At 37.0% G+C, this 15919-nt stretch overlaps 1 protein-coding gene across 11 annotated transcripts in view; it reads left to right on the plus strand.

The window, feature by feature from the left end:
- The window catches only part of PTPRT (protein tyrosine phosphatase receptor type T), a gene marked incomplete at both ends in the record, with an annotated part of 916214 nt that overhangs the window by 603864 nt on the left and 296431 nt on the right, over nt 1-15919 (plus strand). The window lies entirely within an intron of this gene.

Here is a 15919-nt window from a genome sequence, read left to right on the forward strand (position 1 = left end):
ATAAATATATTCTTTATCATACTTTCATTCATTAATACATCCTGGAAATCACTCCAGACCAGTTTGTAAAGATGTTTGCTATCCATTTCCATAGCTATTTGGGTTGGGACTTCATCATGGATATACCATGGCTTATTTAAGCAGAGTCCTGTGGACATTTATTTTATTTCTATTATTTTCTACCATAAATAATACTGCAACAGGTAGCTTTCTGCGTATGTTATTTGCTATTTGTGTAGATGTATTTTCATGGTAAATTCCTAAAAAAACAAATACTACTATTTTTTCTGTTTTATAATAAGAAAATGGAGGCTCTCATATAATTTTTAATAGTTATATAAAAATTTAATTATTTAAAATGTGTAATAGCATGTAACATATGTTAAATAACTGAGCTTGTACATGATTAATCACATAAAGTTCATGTTAATTTATTTAATATAATAATGATACTTGAATTGTAGGGAAGACTGACATCTCAGGAATGGGCACCTATGTTTTCAGTGCATTTTTAAAAATCTAAATGTCTGATTTCTCAGGTTACTGGAAGTTAGAAGGTGGATGCATATTGCTAAGGATAGGCATATTTATAGTAACAAGATATCACATATACAATCTAGAAAAGAGGAAAGTTAGAGGAAAAGTATAAACTTAGCAATGCAATCCAGAGTCTTTCAGTGGTTCTGAAGGCATCGTTTAATTAGAACACAGTAAGTTTTTAGATGTTCACAAAGATGAATTTAAGATATTATAAAGGGTAAAGAGAAATGCAATTATGGTTTTCATATGCCCACTATGAGCTAGGTATTGTGCTGTTATTCTTCAGTTTTACAATCAACAAATAATCGAGTGTAAATGTTGTTGTGTATGTAGTTATGTGGAAGAGAACTCTAAGACCTAAAGAGTTTAAGGAGCTTGGCCAATATTACCAAGTAACAAATAAATGGAAGTGCCAGTAAATAGATCCCAAAACTTTATTGTGATTTTTTTCCTTAAGTATCTTCATATAAAATCCTGTACTTGTCCAAAACCTCAGTAGCACCCTCTGTGCTTTTAGTTTTTTTTCTGAAGCACTTATCATCTACAACACTCAGTGTATGTGTGTATATATCTGTATACATACATGTGCGTACACGTGTTGTGTATATGTGTATATGTGTGTATACACACATGTTTATTATCTAGCTGGAACAATTACATCTTTGTTGAAGGACTGAATGATTGACTATTTGACATCACATGCCTCTTTCCCAATGTCACAGGGTCCTTTTTATTTGAGTTGTTTAAAGAGATGAGACTATGTATAAAAATACTTTACCTATAGACAAAGCCAACCGTACTGTCTTGCTGGAGCTTGTCATTAGTCTCTCTTTCCACCTTTGAGTTCAGCAATATCACATTCATTTGTTGAAATGGGCCACAATAGGGATATTTACACCATGGAAATTGACAAATACATTGGTGTTTTGTTTCACTTTCTTTTCCTGGATAGCTAGTTGTGAAACATTTACTAACATGCCCCTGTAAAGTTCCATTTGAAAGATATATTTGATGTCTTCAGATGTAAAAATTTATACAGTAGGAAAAAAATCTTCCAACAAGACTGGAATATGTAATTAGATCGAAATTGTCTACATCTGTCTTGTCTCCAAAAGATTCACTTGCAGTCTAATGTAATGTGACCTCTAAAATCATTTTCAAATTATTTTGATTTTTCTTAAGTTACTTCTGTTGAATCAAAAGACCCAGTTTTATCAAAATAATGAAAGTCTGATTCATTGAAAAGGACTTCTTGACCTATGGACTTGGTAATGTGACAAAAACTGCCCTTGACCTAGGCTCAGACGTCCTTGCTTTGCTGCTAACAGGTGTATGATAACCTGTCAGTCTTTTAGAACCCACATGTCTACCAGATGATGAAAAAAGGGGTGATTCACAAATGAATAATAACCAATAAATGTTTCACCTAGAATGGAGAGAACAAAAAATATGGCCAAGACAAGATAAACTAGAAAGGAAACTTGTGTTAACTGTTCAGGGCTTTGTGCTTTAGCATAAGTTGACTTGTCACTTCTCACAACTACCATGAACTGCCACCATCACCGACCCTACTTTGTAGATATGAAAATGGAGGGAGGGCCTCCCCTGGTGGCACAGCAGTTGAGCACTGGGCTGCGAGGCTGCCCACAGCTTCTGCAGCGCCGGTTTGTTCCCCGGCCGCTGGCGAGGGTCCCATTAAAAAAAAAAAAAAGAAAAAGAAAAAAGAAAAAAAAATGAAAATGGAGGGAAGAAAAGAGGAGAAGAGAAAACTTCTTGTGGTAACACTCTGTCCTCCTTTATGTTGAAATGAAAATTTCCCCTTAAATTACCACCTGACTTTAAGGCACAAGAAAACATCTGGTTTAATTACAGTGAATTTATATGAACCTACTGACAAGAAGCATGGTTAAAATTAGCAATTTTAGTGTGCTTTTTTTTTTAAAGAGAATGAAATTATAAAGTAATTAACCTTTGTTGTAGAACTCTGTCAAAAGGATGGAAAGTCCCATGCTGTTAGATAGAAGAAGAAATGAAATTGTGGAAAGGGACTATGTGGATTCATTAAAGAATTATAAAGAAGAATGGAAGGGTAATGTGACACAGAATTAGGAGATAAGACAAAAAAAGGAATCTTACCCCAATAAATCATTTCACAATGAGAGAGTAAAACAAAAAAGACCCAACTGAATAAAAAAAATGAAAGTCTGGTTCATTGAAAAGGACTTCTTGACCTACGGAGTTGGTAGTGTGGTAAAAACTGTCCTTGACCTGGGCTCAGACGTCCTTGCTTTGCTGCTAATAGACGTGTGACATCCTGCCAGTCTTTTAGAACCCACAAATCTACCAGATGATGAAGAAAGGGGTGATTCAGAAAATGCATTGAAGACAGGGGATCTGGGCTTCATCCAGGCTCCGTTCATTACTTTATTATGCAATCTCTGTTAAATTATTTGCTTTCTGTACACTCTGGTGTCCCCATCTGTAAAACAGGATGACAGTGCCACCAGCCTCTGTCAGGTGTACTACATAATCTCTAAATGCAAATTACTTAACTTACTGTGCCAAGAGCTGTATGAAATGGTGTGTGGCCAGTATCTGACATGGCCAACAACTTTTTAATAAAGGCTGAAGAAGTAGGAAAAAAAACATTCAGGGATCTGTGCAAGATTTCTGCTAGTCATAGGCAAGAGTCCATTTTAAAATAACCTGTAATACTTCTGTAATCTCCATTCACTCTGACCATATGAGTGAATGGATAGGGCAGTGTTCCAATAAAATAGTATTTACAAAACAAGCAGCTGGTTGAATTTGGCCAAAGGCATAGTTTGCTAACTCTTGATTCACACTCATTCCCCTAATTATTTCCTCTAGTCTCATAACTTTAAAATCCATCCATATGCTGATAATTTCCCCAATTGATGTATCCAGACCAGACCTCTCCCCTGCCCTCCAGAGTCTACTATCCGACTGCCTACTCAGCCTGTCCATCTGGATCACTAATCAGCCTCTGGAATTAAACATGTCCAGCGCTAACCTCCTGATCATCCTCCAGCCACAGCTACTCAGTCTTCCCAGTTTTTTCTGTCTTCCCAGTTATTTTGGTGTTTCAAATGCTTTCATTCCTCACTTTTATTGCATTTTGCGTCCCTGAATTGCACAACTGCAGGCAACAGGCTTCACCTGTGTTCCCTGTGATTGGCCCCCACTTCCTTTGTGCAAGGCAACAGCCCTGCTGAGTCCCCATATTCCCCATCGGCATATTCTCTTGGTTCACCCTTCAGTATACAGCAAGACTGTCACCATTTCTTTTAGCCTTGATTGTTTGTTCTTTTGTTCTAGGCACCTTGGTCTCTAGCCTGTTAATTGAAGCAGTTTCCTAAATGTTCTGTTTGCCCTAGCCCCATACCCTTTTCTCAGTAAAGCAGCCAGAATGATCATTGTAAATGAGGTAAATCACATCATCGCCCCTCTGCTCAGAACCCTCCAATATTGTCTCATGCCACTGAAATTTAAAGTCCAAGTTCTTCAAGTGGCTCACAAGGTCCCATGTGAACTGAACTTCCACTTCTGGTTGCCTCGCTGACCTCATCTCTTTCTACTTCTGCTTTATTACATTGTTCTCCTCAAGTATGTCAGCTGTGCCTCTGCCTCAGGACCTTTGCATGTGCCATCCCTCTAACTGGGATGATCTCCCAGATAAACAGTTCCTTCACATCCTCCAAGTTCTTGCTCCAAGTCAAAAATAGCCTTTCAGGGAGCTCTTTCTCACTGAACTATTAACAATTGGAAGCTTCCAAAACCACATTCCTTATTCCTTTTACCTATTTCGTGTATCTCCTTAGCATTTATCATTTGACACAGTGCATATTTCACTATGTATTTTATCATCTGTCTTCTCCCACTAGAATACACACTATAAATATAATGATTTATTTTTCTGTTTTGCTTACAGGTACTTACAAGCACTTAGAAGAGTACCAAGTAGATAATAGGCACACAATAAAATGCTATTGAATGAATGAAACCTGGATCCTCAGAGAGAAAATAGATTCTTAAATTATTTACCATAGAAATCAGAGGATTGAAGAAAACTATTTAATATATTCAGAAAGCAGTGAAAAGATATGGCTTCTGTGACTAGTAATATAACATTATTCAGAAAGAATAGATAGATGTGAGGACATAAAGGAGAATAATAATGATCATAACTAATTCTGCAAGAAGTCAAGTTTATGATCTCCAGGCTACCCTAGAATAGTTCTGAATAGTTCTTCCCCTGATGGGACCAGGGGAAGGAGCAAGGATACAGAGTAATGACTTCATGCCAGGCACTTTGCTAAACCCTTAATTTATCTTAATATGTTGAATCCCCACATTACCTATAAATGGGTATGATTTTACCCCATTTTAATTTTTTAAAGATTGATTTATTTATGCATACAAGAACTGGGGTACTGGCCAGAGGTGTGTGTTGGGGGAGAGGATCCACCAAAGACAGAACGAGGAGCAGAACAGGTAGATCTACTGAAATACACTGCTGAGGGGAGCAGGGGGTGAGACAGGAGAGGTCTGCTACACCTATTTTACCCCATTTTAAAGTAAAGAAACTGAGGCAGGGAGAGATTAAGCAACACTCCCCAGTTGCTTGGCACAACAAAGAAGTGAACAGAACAGGACACGCACCCAGGCAGGCTGACTCAGTCCAATTTCTTGTCACTAGGTGATCATGCCTGATACGTCTACATGATGAAAATGAGAGTTTTAATTCAAGAAGACAGTTTGATTATTCTTCTTTGATCATTTCTTCCCAAAGAAATATAAAGAAAATGCCTTTAAATCTGCATGAGAATGTAAGGATGTCATATTATGCAGAAGGAATTAATACAAGACAGTGTGGGGGGAGGGGGACCTAACTGGGGAAAAAGTGACTGAGCTGTGTTTTCACTGATAGAAACTCTCTCCCCTCACTGGAGCACAGGAAGGAAGGACTACCAAACTCAGCTGCATTAATACCCACAAAACTCTGACCAGCCTGAAGGCAAATGTGGCTCATGGAACTCGTCAAACTATCCATTGGTGATTCTTCCAGTGGTAGCAGCATAGAGGCTTGGAAAAATGGGCAAAACCCACCTGGCATCTTCATAGCCAATATTACTTGCTTTGTTTTAGGGCTGAATTATATGCCTCTGTAGGCTCTCTCCGTGCCTAGAGGTTGCTGATTATTTTCTTCTACCAAGGCCATGATCATTATGAAGTTAGGGAAGTGGTTATATTTAGGGGGTGTGAAGTTGGTAATTAATAGACTAATGAGATGCATATTTATTTTACAAACTACTATAGAAGTTATTTCACATTAAAAAGAATAAAATGAGCATACTAAATATCCTTTTATACAAATAAATTTGACATTTATGGGATATGGACAATTTTTTTAATATTTTATATAATTCTTACATCATTTTTCATTTTTGCACAGTGTATGCATTTTCATTTGTTTATATTCCCCATACAATTGCACCCCCCCCTTATTTTGACCCTAATCCTTCCTCTCCCTGCCTACCCCCAGTGTGTCTCTGTTTTATAGTTGCTTGTTGATTTTGATTTTTACTTTGTATTAATTAGTCTTTTTCCTGGTCCCTTATTTAGGTTTTCTAAATGCCTGCTATGTGTGAGACCATCCGGTATTTTTCTTTTTCTTTTTTTTTTTTTTTTAAAGATTTGTTTATTTATACAAGCACTGGGTACAGTCAGAAGCGCGGGAGGGTGAGAGAATTCACCAGAGCCAGAATGGGGAACAGAACAGGCAGACCGATGGAAGTACACTGCTGAGGGGCGCAGCGGGCGGCAGGAGAGGTCTGTGCGCCATGTGGGACCCTCGCCGGCGGCCCGGGATTGAACCGGCACTGCAAAGGCTGTGTGCAGCTTCGCAGCCCAGCGCTCAACCACTGTGCCACAGGGGAGGCCCTATTTTTCTTTTTCTTTCTGACTTATTTCGCTGAGCATGATCCCTTCTAGCTCTATCCATCTTGCTGCAAACTGCATGTGTTTATCTTTTTTGAATGCTGAGTAATATTCCGTAGTGTATATGTACCACATCTTCTTGATCCAGTCATCTATTTTTGGGCATTTGGGTTGTTTCCATAGCTTAGCTATTGTAAATAGTGCTGCTATAAACATAGGGGTGCAGGTGCTCTTTGGAATTAATGTTTCTGTGTCCTTTGGGTAAATACCTAGGACAAATTCTTTGCTAAAATATAAAGTAAAAAATATTTGACTCAAGGAAAAAATGTCTACAAAAAACAAGAGAATGGGATCAGTAGCTTAAACATTCCAACAAAGAAAGCAGCAGTGCCAGATGGTCCAGCAAATGAAATCAGACAAATTCTCAAGGCAGTGGTAACTTCAGCCTTACATATACACTTTCAATGAGCAGGATAGGAATACTTCTCTCATTTTATGATGCCAGTGTAACCTTGCTATGAAAAGCAGACAAAATAACCAAAACAAAGAGAAACCCCACCAACTGGGAGAACATTTTGCACACAACACTAATGATAAAGGATTGATCACAAAAATCTTCAAAGAGCTGATGAGACTCAACAACAACAAAAAAAATAATCCAATCAAAAAATGGGCAGAAGAGCTAAAAAGAAACTTCTTTGAAGAGGAAATGCAAATAGCCAACAGGCATATGAAAAAATGTTCAACATCACTTGCCATCAGGGAAATGCCAATCAAAACTACCATGAGATACCATCTTACACCAGTGAGGATGGCACATATTAAAAAAACTAGCAACAACAAATGTTGGCGAGGGTGTGGAGAAAAAGGAACTCTCCTGCACTGTTGGTGGGAGTGCAAACTGGTCCAACCACTATGGAGAGCTGTGTGGAGATTTCTGGACCTACTAAACATAGAGCTTCCATATGATCCAGCAATTCCACTCCTAGGTATTCACCCAAAGGACACAGAAACATCCATTCCAAAGAACACCTGTACCCCTATGTTTATAGCAGGACTATTTACAATAGCTAAGCTTTGGAAACGACCCAAATGCCCAAAAATAGATGACTGGATCAAGAAGATGTGGTACATATACACCATAGACTATTACTCAGCATTCAAAAAAGATAAACACATGCAATTTGCAGCAATATGGATGGCGCTGGAAGGGATCATGCTCAGCGAAATAAGCCAGAAAGAAAAAGAAAAATACCGGATGGTCTCACTCATAGCAGGAATCTAGAAAACTTAAATAAGGGACCAGGAAAATGAATAACTATAAGAAAGTGAAAATCAAAATCAACAAAAATCTATGAACCAGAGACACTTTTGGGGGGGTGGGTGGCAGGAGGGGAGGGATTGGGGTCAAAATGGGGGGGTTGAAATTGTATGGGGAATATAAAAATAAAATTTATTATTAAAAAAAAGAAAGTGAAAATCAAAATCAACAAAAATCTATGAACCAGAGACACTTTTGGGGGGGTGGGTGGCAGGAGGGCAGGGATTGGGGTCAAAATGGGGGGGTTGAAATTGTATAGGAATATAAAAATAAAATTTATTATTAAAAAAAACACAAAACACAAATATCTTTTGGAATATAATATAAAATTTTTATAACTTCAAATAATAGAACAATTAAAAAGAAAAAAAGAAAAAAGAAAAAAAAAAGACAATCTTATTATGAGAAAAAGGAAAATTAGATGCAAATACCCCAAATAAAAATATTAGCAAATAATTCAGCACTGTACACAACTAAGAAAAACATTCGTTTATTTTAGGAAATTAATAGTGGTTCAGTATTAGCAAATCCATTAATGTAATTCACTGCATTAACAAACCAAGAGAGGGACAAAACCATACACCAAAATAGATGCAGAAAAAGCATCACTGAAAGCTCATAATGATTTAAAAAGAAAATATCCTTAGGTATGGGAGTAAGAGGGACCTTCTTACCCTAATAAAAGGTTGTTACAGGAAACCTATTAATAAATGTTTGAGGATGAAATAATAGAATAATCTTCAGAATCAGAAAAATAACTTATCATCAAGTAAACATGCTTATCTTTATCTCCAGTAAATATTATAGGTGGTTTTGATTAAAGATAAGCAAATTAAATAATTAAAAATTGGAAAAGAGCAAAACTATTATTAACTGCAGATGCTATGATTATTTATATGGATGACCTGAGAAAATTGGCACACAAATTATTGGATTAATAAGTGATATAGCATGATTGACAGTAAAGATAACATTGAAAATCAGTTGCATCTCTACTTAGCTAACAAGTATATGATACTTTAAAATATATTATTTACAATAGCAATAAAAATTTGTAGTATTTGGTAATAAACTTAATAAAACATTTCAATGTATGTATAGATAAATATATAAAGCACCAAAAAGCACTGAAGATCTAAATAAGAGGTATGTAGTGTTTATGGATGAGAAAACCCAATATTATAAATCATAATTTACAAAGACATAAATTATCTCCCAATTTATCTGTAAATTATGTAGTTTCAAATCAAAAATCAGATAGTTTTTGAAAAGTTATATGCTAGTTTTAATATCTATGTATGGAGAAAATGTAAGAATAGCTAAGACAGATACCAAGATACCAGACACCAAAAATGACAAATCTTCATTAATTAAGAAAATGCAGTGTGGATATAAGATAGCCTTATCCAATGGGAAAAAAAAAAAACAGAGAGAACCTAGAAATAGAGCCATACATGTGCAAAAATGTGATGGAAGGAAAAGATAACATGACAGATTAGTTGAGAAAAATCACTGATTGCATTAAGTGGTACTTGAATAAGGAAGAAGAATTGACATTGAATCACCCCGCACATGAAAATACAAATGAATGGAAGACAATTTGTAAAAGACTTAATTTTAAAACTATTTGAAGAAAAATTTAAACTATTTTTGTGAACTCAGGGTGAAAAGTATTTCTTAAGACTGTTTGGGGGAGGTTTATTACTCTTGGGGGTGGGAGTGACTCTGAATTAAGGACTCAAATCAAGTAGTTTATTTAGAAGATAGTCCAGGACACACTGGCAAAAATCAGAGGCAGACAGGGAAGAAAAGGGAGAAAGCACAAGGTGTGTTACCAGGAAAATGACCGTGTGAATATCGGGGTTATAGAAGAGTGACAGCCTAAGTATTAGCCAGGGACCAGCACTTACTCGTGAACTTACCCTAGTCCATGACAAGATAACCGCAGAAGTATAGAGTAAATATTTTAAAAGAAGTTTACATTTTACTTCTACTTTCTAATTTTACTCTCCTATTCAATTTTTAAGTTTTTGATTAGAAACATTACAGTAGACTAGAAATATTATTAATGCTGCAACTATTGATTAGTAATAGTAATAATAAATCCTGGGGTTTCAGTATTTGAGATCGTTTGAGAAATATTTATAGAACATGTTCTAAAATAAGCTGTTCTGCCATCAGCTTTCAGTCTTCCATTGCATGAAGAATGTTTTGGGGGTATTATCTCTCTGGCACTTCCAGCTCTGTGTGGCCATCAAGATTGTTCCTACCACCTACAGGTGCAGTAGCAAGTGTTGTAGCATTAAACACTAATCAGTAGGATGTGGATGGGACACCAATAGCACCTGCTGCTAGGTTGCTAGGTCTTTCTTTTTTTTTTTTTTTTGTGGGATCCTCGCCGGCAGCTGGGGAACGAACCAGCGCTGCAGAGGTTGCAGGCAGCCTCGCAGCCCAGCGCTCAACCGCTGCGCCACCGGGGAGGCCCTAAGTCTTTCTTTTTATATTATATAGTTTAGCATATTTTATATAGCATAGAGCAATCCAATGTCAATTCCAGTTTCAAAAGAAGAGAAGGACTTGCCCAGGTGTCACTGAAAAACAAAACCAGATGTATGTCAGCTGTGCAGACAGTGACTTGATACGCCCACACACTGTGAAATGATGATCACAATCGAGTTAGTGAGTCTCCTCCTGCTGTGCAAAGAAAGAAAAACATTAATAACTTGACTGCATTCACGTTAAAAACTGATTTTTATCCACAGTTAACATGAAGAGAAAGTGAAGACAAACTGAGAGATTTTTATAGTACAGATGGCCAATAAAAGGATCAGTAACAAGATATACAAAGAACCCCTACAAATCTCTAAGAAAAGTACAGTAATGTTCAGCAAACATTAAAAGATGCCCAGTCTCTTTAAGTAACTAGTTAAAAACAAATAAAACATTAATGAAGTATCATTTCATACTTACCAGATGGTCTAGAATTTAAAAACTTAAAAATACCAAATGTCTGTAAGGATGTGGAGTAGTAGGAGCTTTCAGAACATTGCTAAAGGGAATATAAATTGCTACTGCCAGTTTGCAAATAATTTGAAATTACTCAATAACAGTGAAGACAGATGTGCCCTTAGTCTATCTACCTAGTTCTAGGTATGCCTTAATGAAACCTTGTATATATTCAGTGAAATGTACAAAGATATTCATAGGAGTAATGTTCTACGACAGCCCCATTCAGGAAACAGACCTGATGCCCACCTATAGTAGACAGTGATATTGAAATGAATGACACTACATTTATGGAATGGAGATGAATAAAATACAACTATGTGCATCAATGTGGGTGAGACTCAAAGCAATATTGAGTGACAAATGCAAACCAAACAGCACTCAATTCCATTACACACAAAGAAAAAAACTAACAGTATTTTGTCTTGCCTTAAATGTATATATTTATAATTCCAAATGAAAATAAAGAGTGATTATCATAAAATTCAGGGTAGTAGATGATTTTTTTAATCATGGAGAGAAAGTGTCAACATAGAGTGCTTCAATGATAATAGTGATATTTCATTTCTTAGAGTGGAATTTAAGTACATGTAATTTTGTCTTACATGTTTCATTAACAAAACATTTTCATAGCATACAAAGATAAGATGAACAAAAGTAACAGTTCTAGTAATGTAATTTGTAAGAAATTAAAATATAGATTTTTAAACTGAGGAACATAAAAAAATAGAAGATTTATACAGTATTACTGATAAGAGGACTTGCTATAAAAAGGTGTCATTTGGGAAAAGAAGTATGTAACTGAAACAAAAGTTTTGATGGAACATTTCTGAAGTTTTGTGAAATTATTCCAAAGTTCTTCTGGAAGAATAAATGGATAGAGAAAGCCTAGAAAACTTTGTAAAAGAAGAATAATAAAAGAGAAGGACTTATTCTATCAAATATTAAATTATGTTCTATCAACACAAGAGAGATATGGCCAAAAGTAAAAGTCATGACTCAGTGAAATAGAAGAGAAAGCCACACAACATATGCCAGGATAGAAAATAATTTAATGTGGTAGAAAATGGCATTTTATATCACTTGGGACATTTTTGATTGGTCAACTAGTTGTCCTAAGAAAGCTGTAAAGAACTATTGTTACATTTCTACTTTATATAGGATATAAAATAAATTCCAGGTGGATTAAAGTGTTAGGTTTAGAAGAGATGGGAATGCATCATAAAAAAGAAGAAAATGCAGATGACTATTCAACAGATCTGAGTGACAAAGAGAATTGTCTCTAATCAAGAACTCCAGTTGGAGACCATGTGGCTTAGTGATACTAACTTGATAGTCAAGGTCACCCTCCATCCCATAGACCCTTCTTAATGAGCATTATTTGTATCTCGCTAGTCTGTTCACAATTCACTTAATGAATAAAGCCTCTTCACTTTCCCCAAATCCTTGGCTAAACTCCTCACCATATTCTGGTAAATGTTTCATCTCCACTTCTCAAGAGAATGGAGCCATTAGGACAACTTAAATCACCCCTTCCTTTGGAGAAAGCATTTGCACATTTTCATTCTCTTCTCATATCCTCACCTGCCCCTGCTCCTGCCTTCCAGGACCCTACCAATGTCAATTATTTCTTCTCACTTTCCAACCCTTCTACCTCTTACCTCAATTTTGGATTTTCTCCAAAATCATGTGATAATCTTTCCTCTCTTTGGGAGGGGGTGCTACTTTAGCTCCCTCTTGCATCTCTGTACTTCTACACCCCCCACCTTGTTCACAGCTAGATAACCTTTCTCAGCACCATCCCTCAACTTCCACGCTTCACCTACCACAGGAGGGCTGTGACTCAGTGTTCCCCCTAAATTACTCTTCCCCAGGTTACAAGTAACCTTGACACTAAATTCAATGGGAAAATATAAGGTCACATCTGTAGCTTTTAATCTTCTTTATCTTACCTTGGAAGATCATCTTCCATCATCTCTAACCCTTCACCATCCTTGTTTTCCAGTACCTTTCTGAACTCTAATGACCTCCCAGTTTCTTTATTTTCCTCCTAATTGTTAAGATTAGCATTCCTCTTGGCTTAATCACTGGCCTGTTGCTTTTGTTTGAGTCTTTGTGGGAGATCTATTCCTGGGCCTCAGTGTTGGCTATCCAACCACTACCCACAGTGCCATGCGGGTGTTCTACACACACCTTAAATGAAGAAGAGAATGAAGTGAGCTTGTCAGTTTCCTTTCCAAAACAAGTTATCCTCTGGGCCTCTTTTTATGAACAACACACTCATCCATCCCAGTTGTATAAAACAGAAGAACTGGAGCCTTCCTTAATGCATCTCATCCCCTCTGTACCCTTATTGGCTACCACCGAATCATGCTGGTTTTGTGCCCCCAAATCTCCTCATGGTCTGCTTCACTGGTGCACTACTGTTACCCTGCCCAAGCTCCCATCTTTTCTGCACCACACTCCACTACACACCAGCACCCATCCTCCCTGCTTCTGCCCCAGTATCTTCCACTTCTCCACCAGCCGTAACTTATTTTCTACTTGTTATCCTCACTTGACACACTAGATTTTCTCTGCTTGCTATAATTCTCCTAATATCTTTGCCTTTACCTCCAAATCTTATAACAACTTAAAAAATTAATTGTGAGTACAAATATTTACTTAAGGTGTCTCCCTTTCCAGATACAAGCTTTATCAAGGGTTTGAATATGTCTTTCTTGTCACTGCATCCCTGCATCAAAGTCCCTTTATAGCATTAAATATTCAATAAAAATTTGTGGAAGGGATAAATGGATAAGGAACTGCAATATGACTTCTGACTACTTAGAAGATTCTACATACCTCAAAGATTCAAAAGCAAACAAGAAAATAACAAAAATATTTATAACCTATGCATAAAAGCTTAAGGCCTTAAAAACAGATTATAATTACAAGACCGAAAGATGAGTATGAACAAAAATGAAGAGCCATGCAGGAAAATGAGCACAAGATATAGAGAGAATGTTCATAAAAGAATCAATGCAAATGGCCAATTAAATTGGAAAAAATATCCCTGCACTCTCCACTATTCTAAAAATGTCACATATACATACATATGCATACACTTAATTTTTTTAAGTAGTGAGCCTTGACAAGGATTGGGAATAGGCATATCCTGCTGGGGAAATCAGAAAGGCACAAATTTCCTGGAAGGCAATGTAGGCATTTGTGCCTGAAGCCTTAAAAGTAAAAGTTTATCTACTTTGGCTCAATTTCCAAAAATTTATTTTAGGGACATCAATAGAATTGTATGCAAATACTTATAAGAATGCTCATTATAGTATTACAACCCTAAAGAATTCAAGCCCACTTTAATACCTAATAATAAAGGATCGGTGACGATAATAGAGCATATCCTGCCCCAAGCAGTCATTAAAATGCATGACCTCAAAGAACATTTAAGGTTTTTTTTTTTTTTCCAAATCTGTGATTTTCTTTCTTGGTGATAAAAGAAGGCTGTAACCCAACATACACAGTAGGAGTTTAATTTTTAAAAATAGAATATGTGTATGCATAGGCATAAAAATAGTTGCAAAATATCTCCGCATATGGGGATTAGGAGTGATTTTGTTCTTTTCTTTTTTTAACCTTTTTGTATATTTGTAATATTCAACAAATTCTGTGTACAATGTCCATAATGAGAAAAACTAAATATATTTTAATTTAACAATAGGGAACTGATTGCGACATATGGCCAAGGATATATCCAGAGAGAGGCATAGCATGATGATTAAGAGTATATGCTTTGAAGCTCACAGACAGGTGTTCAATTCCCTCTTTACAACTTAAGAGTTGTATGACCTTGAGCAAGTTATTTAATTCTCTCAGCCTCAGTCCCCTTATCAGTACAGAGGAGATAATATGCACTGGGCAGAGCTATTTTATGGTTTAAGTGAAACAATGTATGAAACATTCTGATCAAAGAGTGAGCACTTAGTAAAAGTACCTGCTTTTATAATGCCAAAATATAAATAGATCAGGTAATGATTTACATGAATTCATGATTCCCTAGAGGGTTGTAACTGGAAGATTTGGGGAATCATTTATTTTATGGTTAAGCATCTTCCAGGCTATTACTATGGAGGATGCTGGCAGGAAGATGGACATCAGCACAGAAGCAACCCAGGAAATCTTGTGCTCTTTGGGCAAAATACTAGCATAGGTCATTCATTCTCCTGTTCATCCAGTCAGCAAATGATCTGAGCACTTGTGATGTACCGGGTGATGGGGACTCAGCAGTGAGACAAACTAGCTGCCTTGTTGGAAGGAGGCAAGTTTCATCTAACAGAAGTGAGATCTCAAGGCACATTGTTCCTGCTGGATCCAGGAATTAGTCAGGAAACTGAGGAAACACTTCTTTTAGTTAAAGAAAACTTGGCAAGGATAGGAAAAGGATGGTGAAACTCACTTTACACTCCTTAAATATCAACCCAAAGCAAGAGACTTATTCCACAATCCTACCTGCTGGTAGAACTAGGAGCATGCTGATGTACTCCTTGCCCTGGTCAGGTTTAGTTTAAGAACAGACTTTCTCAGGCTGCAGAGGAAGAGCCATCAACCTTCCAGAGGGCTCAGCAAACTGGCTTGGGGGTCAAACCCAGCCCACCAGGTGTCTTCATTGTAGAAATAAAGTTTTATTGCAACACAGCCATGTCTGCTCATTGATGGATTGTCTACGATGTTTCTGTACTACCAGAGCAAAGATGAGTAGTTGCAACAGGAACTATGCGCCCTCCTAAAATCATTACTTGGGCCTCCCCTGGTGGCGCAGGTGGTTGAGTGCCGCTCTGTGAAGCTGTCCACCGCCTCTGCAGTGTTGTTTCGATCCCGGCTGGCCAGCAAGGGTCCCACATGGTGAGGCGGACCTCTCCTGTCATGCCCGCTGCTCTCCTCAGCAGTGTATTTCATCAGTCTGCCTGTTCTGTTCCCCATTCTGTCTCTGGTGAATCCTCTCACCCTCCCATGCATCTGGTCTGTACCCCGGTTCTTAGATAAATAAATTTTTTTAAAAAATAAATAAAATCTTTACTTTCTGACTCTTTACAGGAA

The sequence above is a fragment of the Talpa europaea genome, assembly GCF_964194135.1.
Source record: "Talpa europaea genome assembly, chromosome: 11".
NCBI classification, from domain to species: Eukaryota; Metazoa; Chordata; class Mammalia; order Eulipotyphla; family Talpidae; genus Talpa; species Talpa europaea.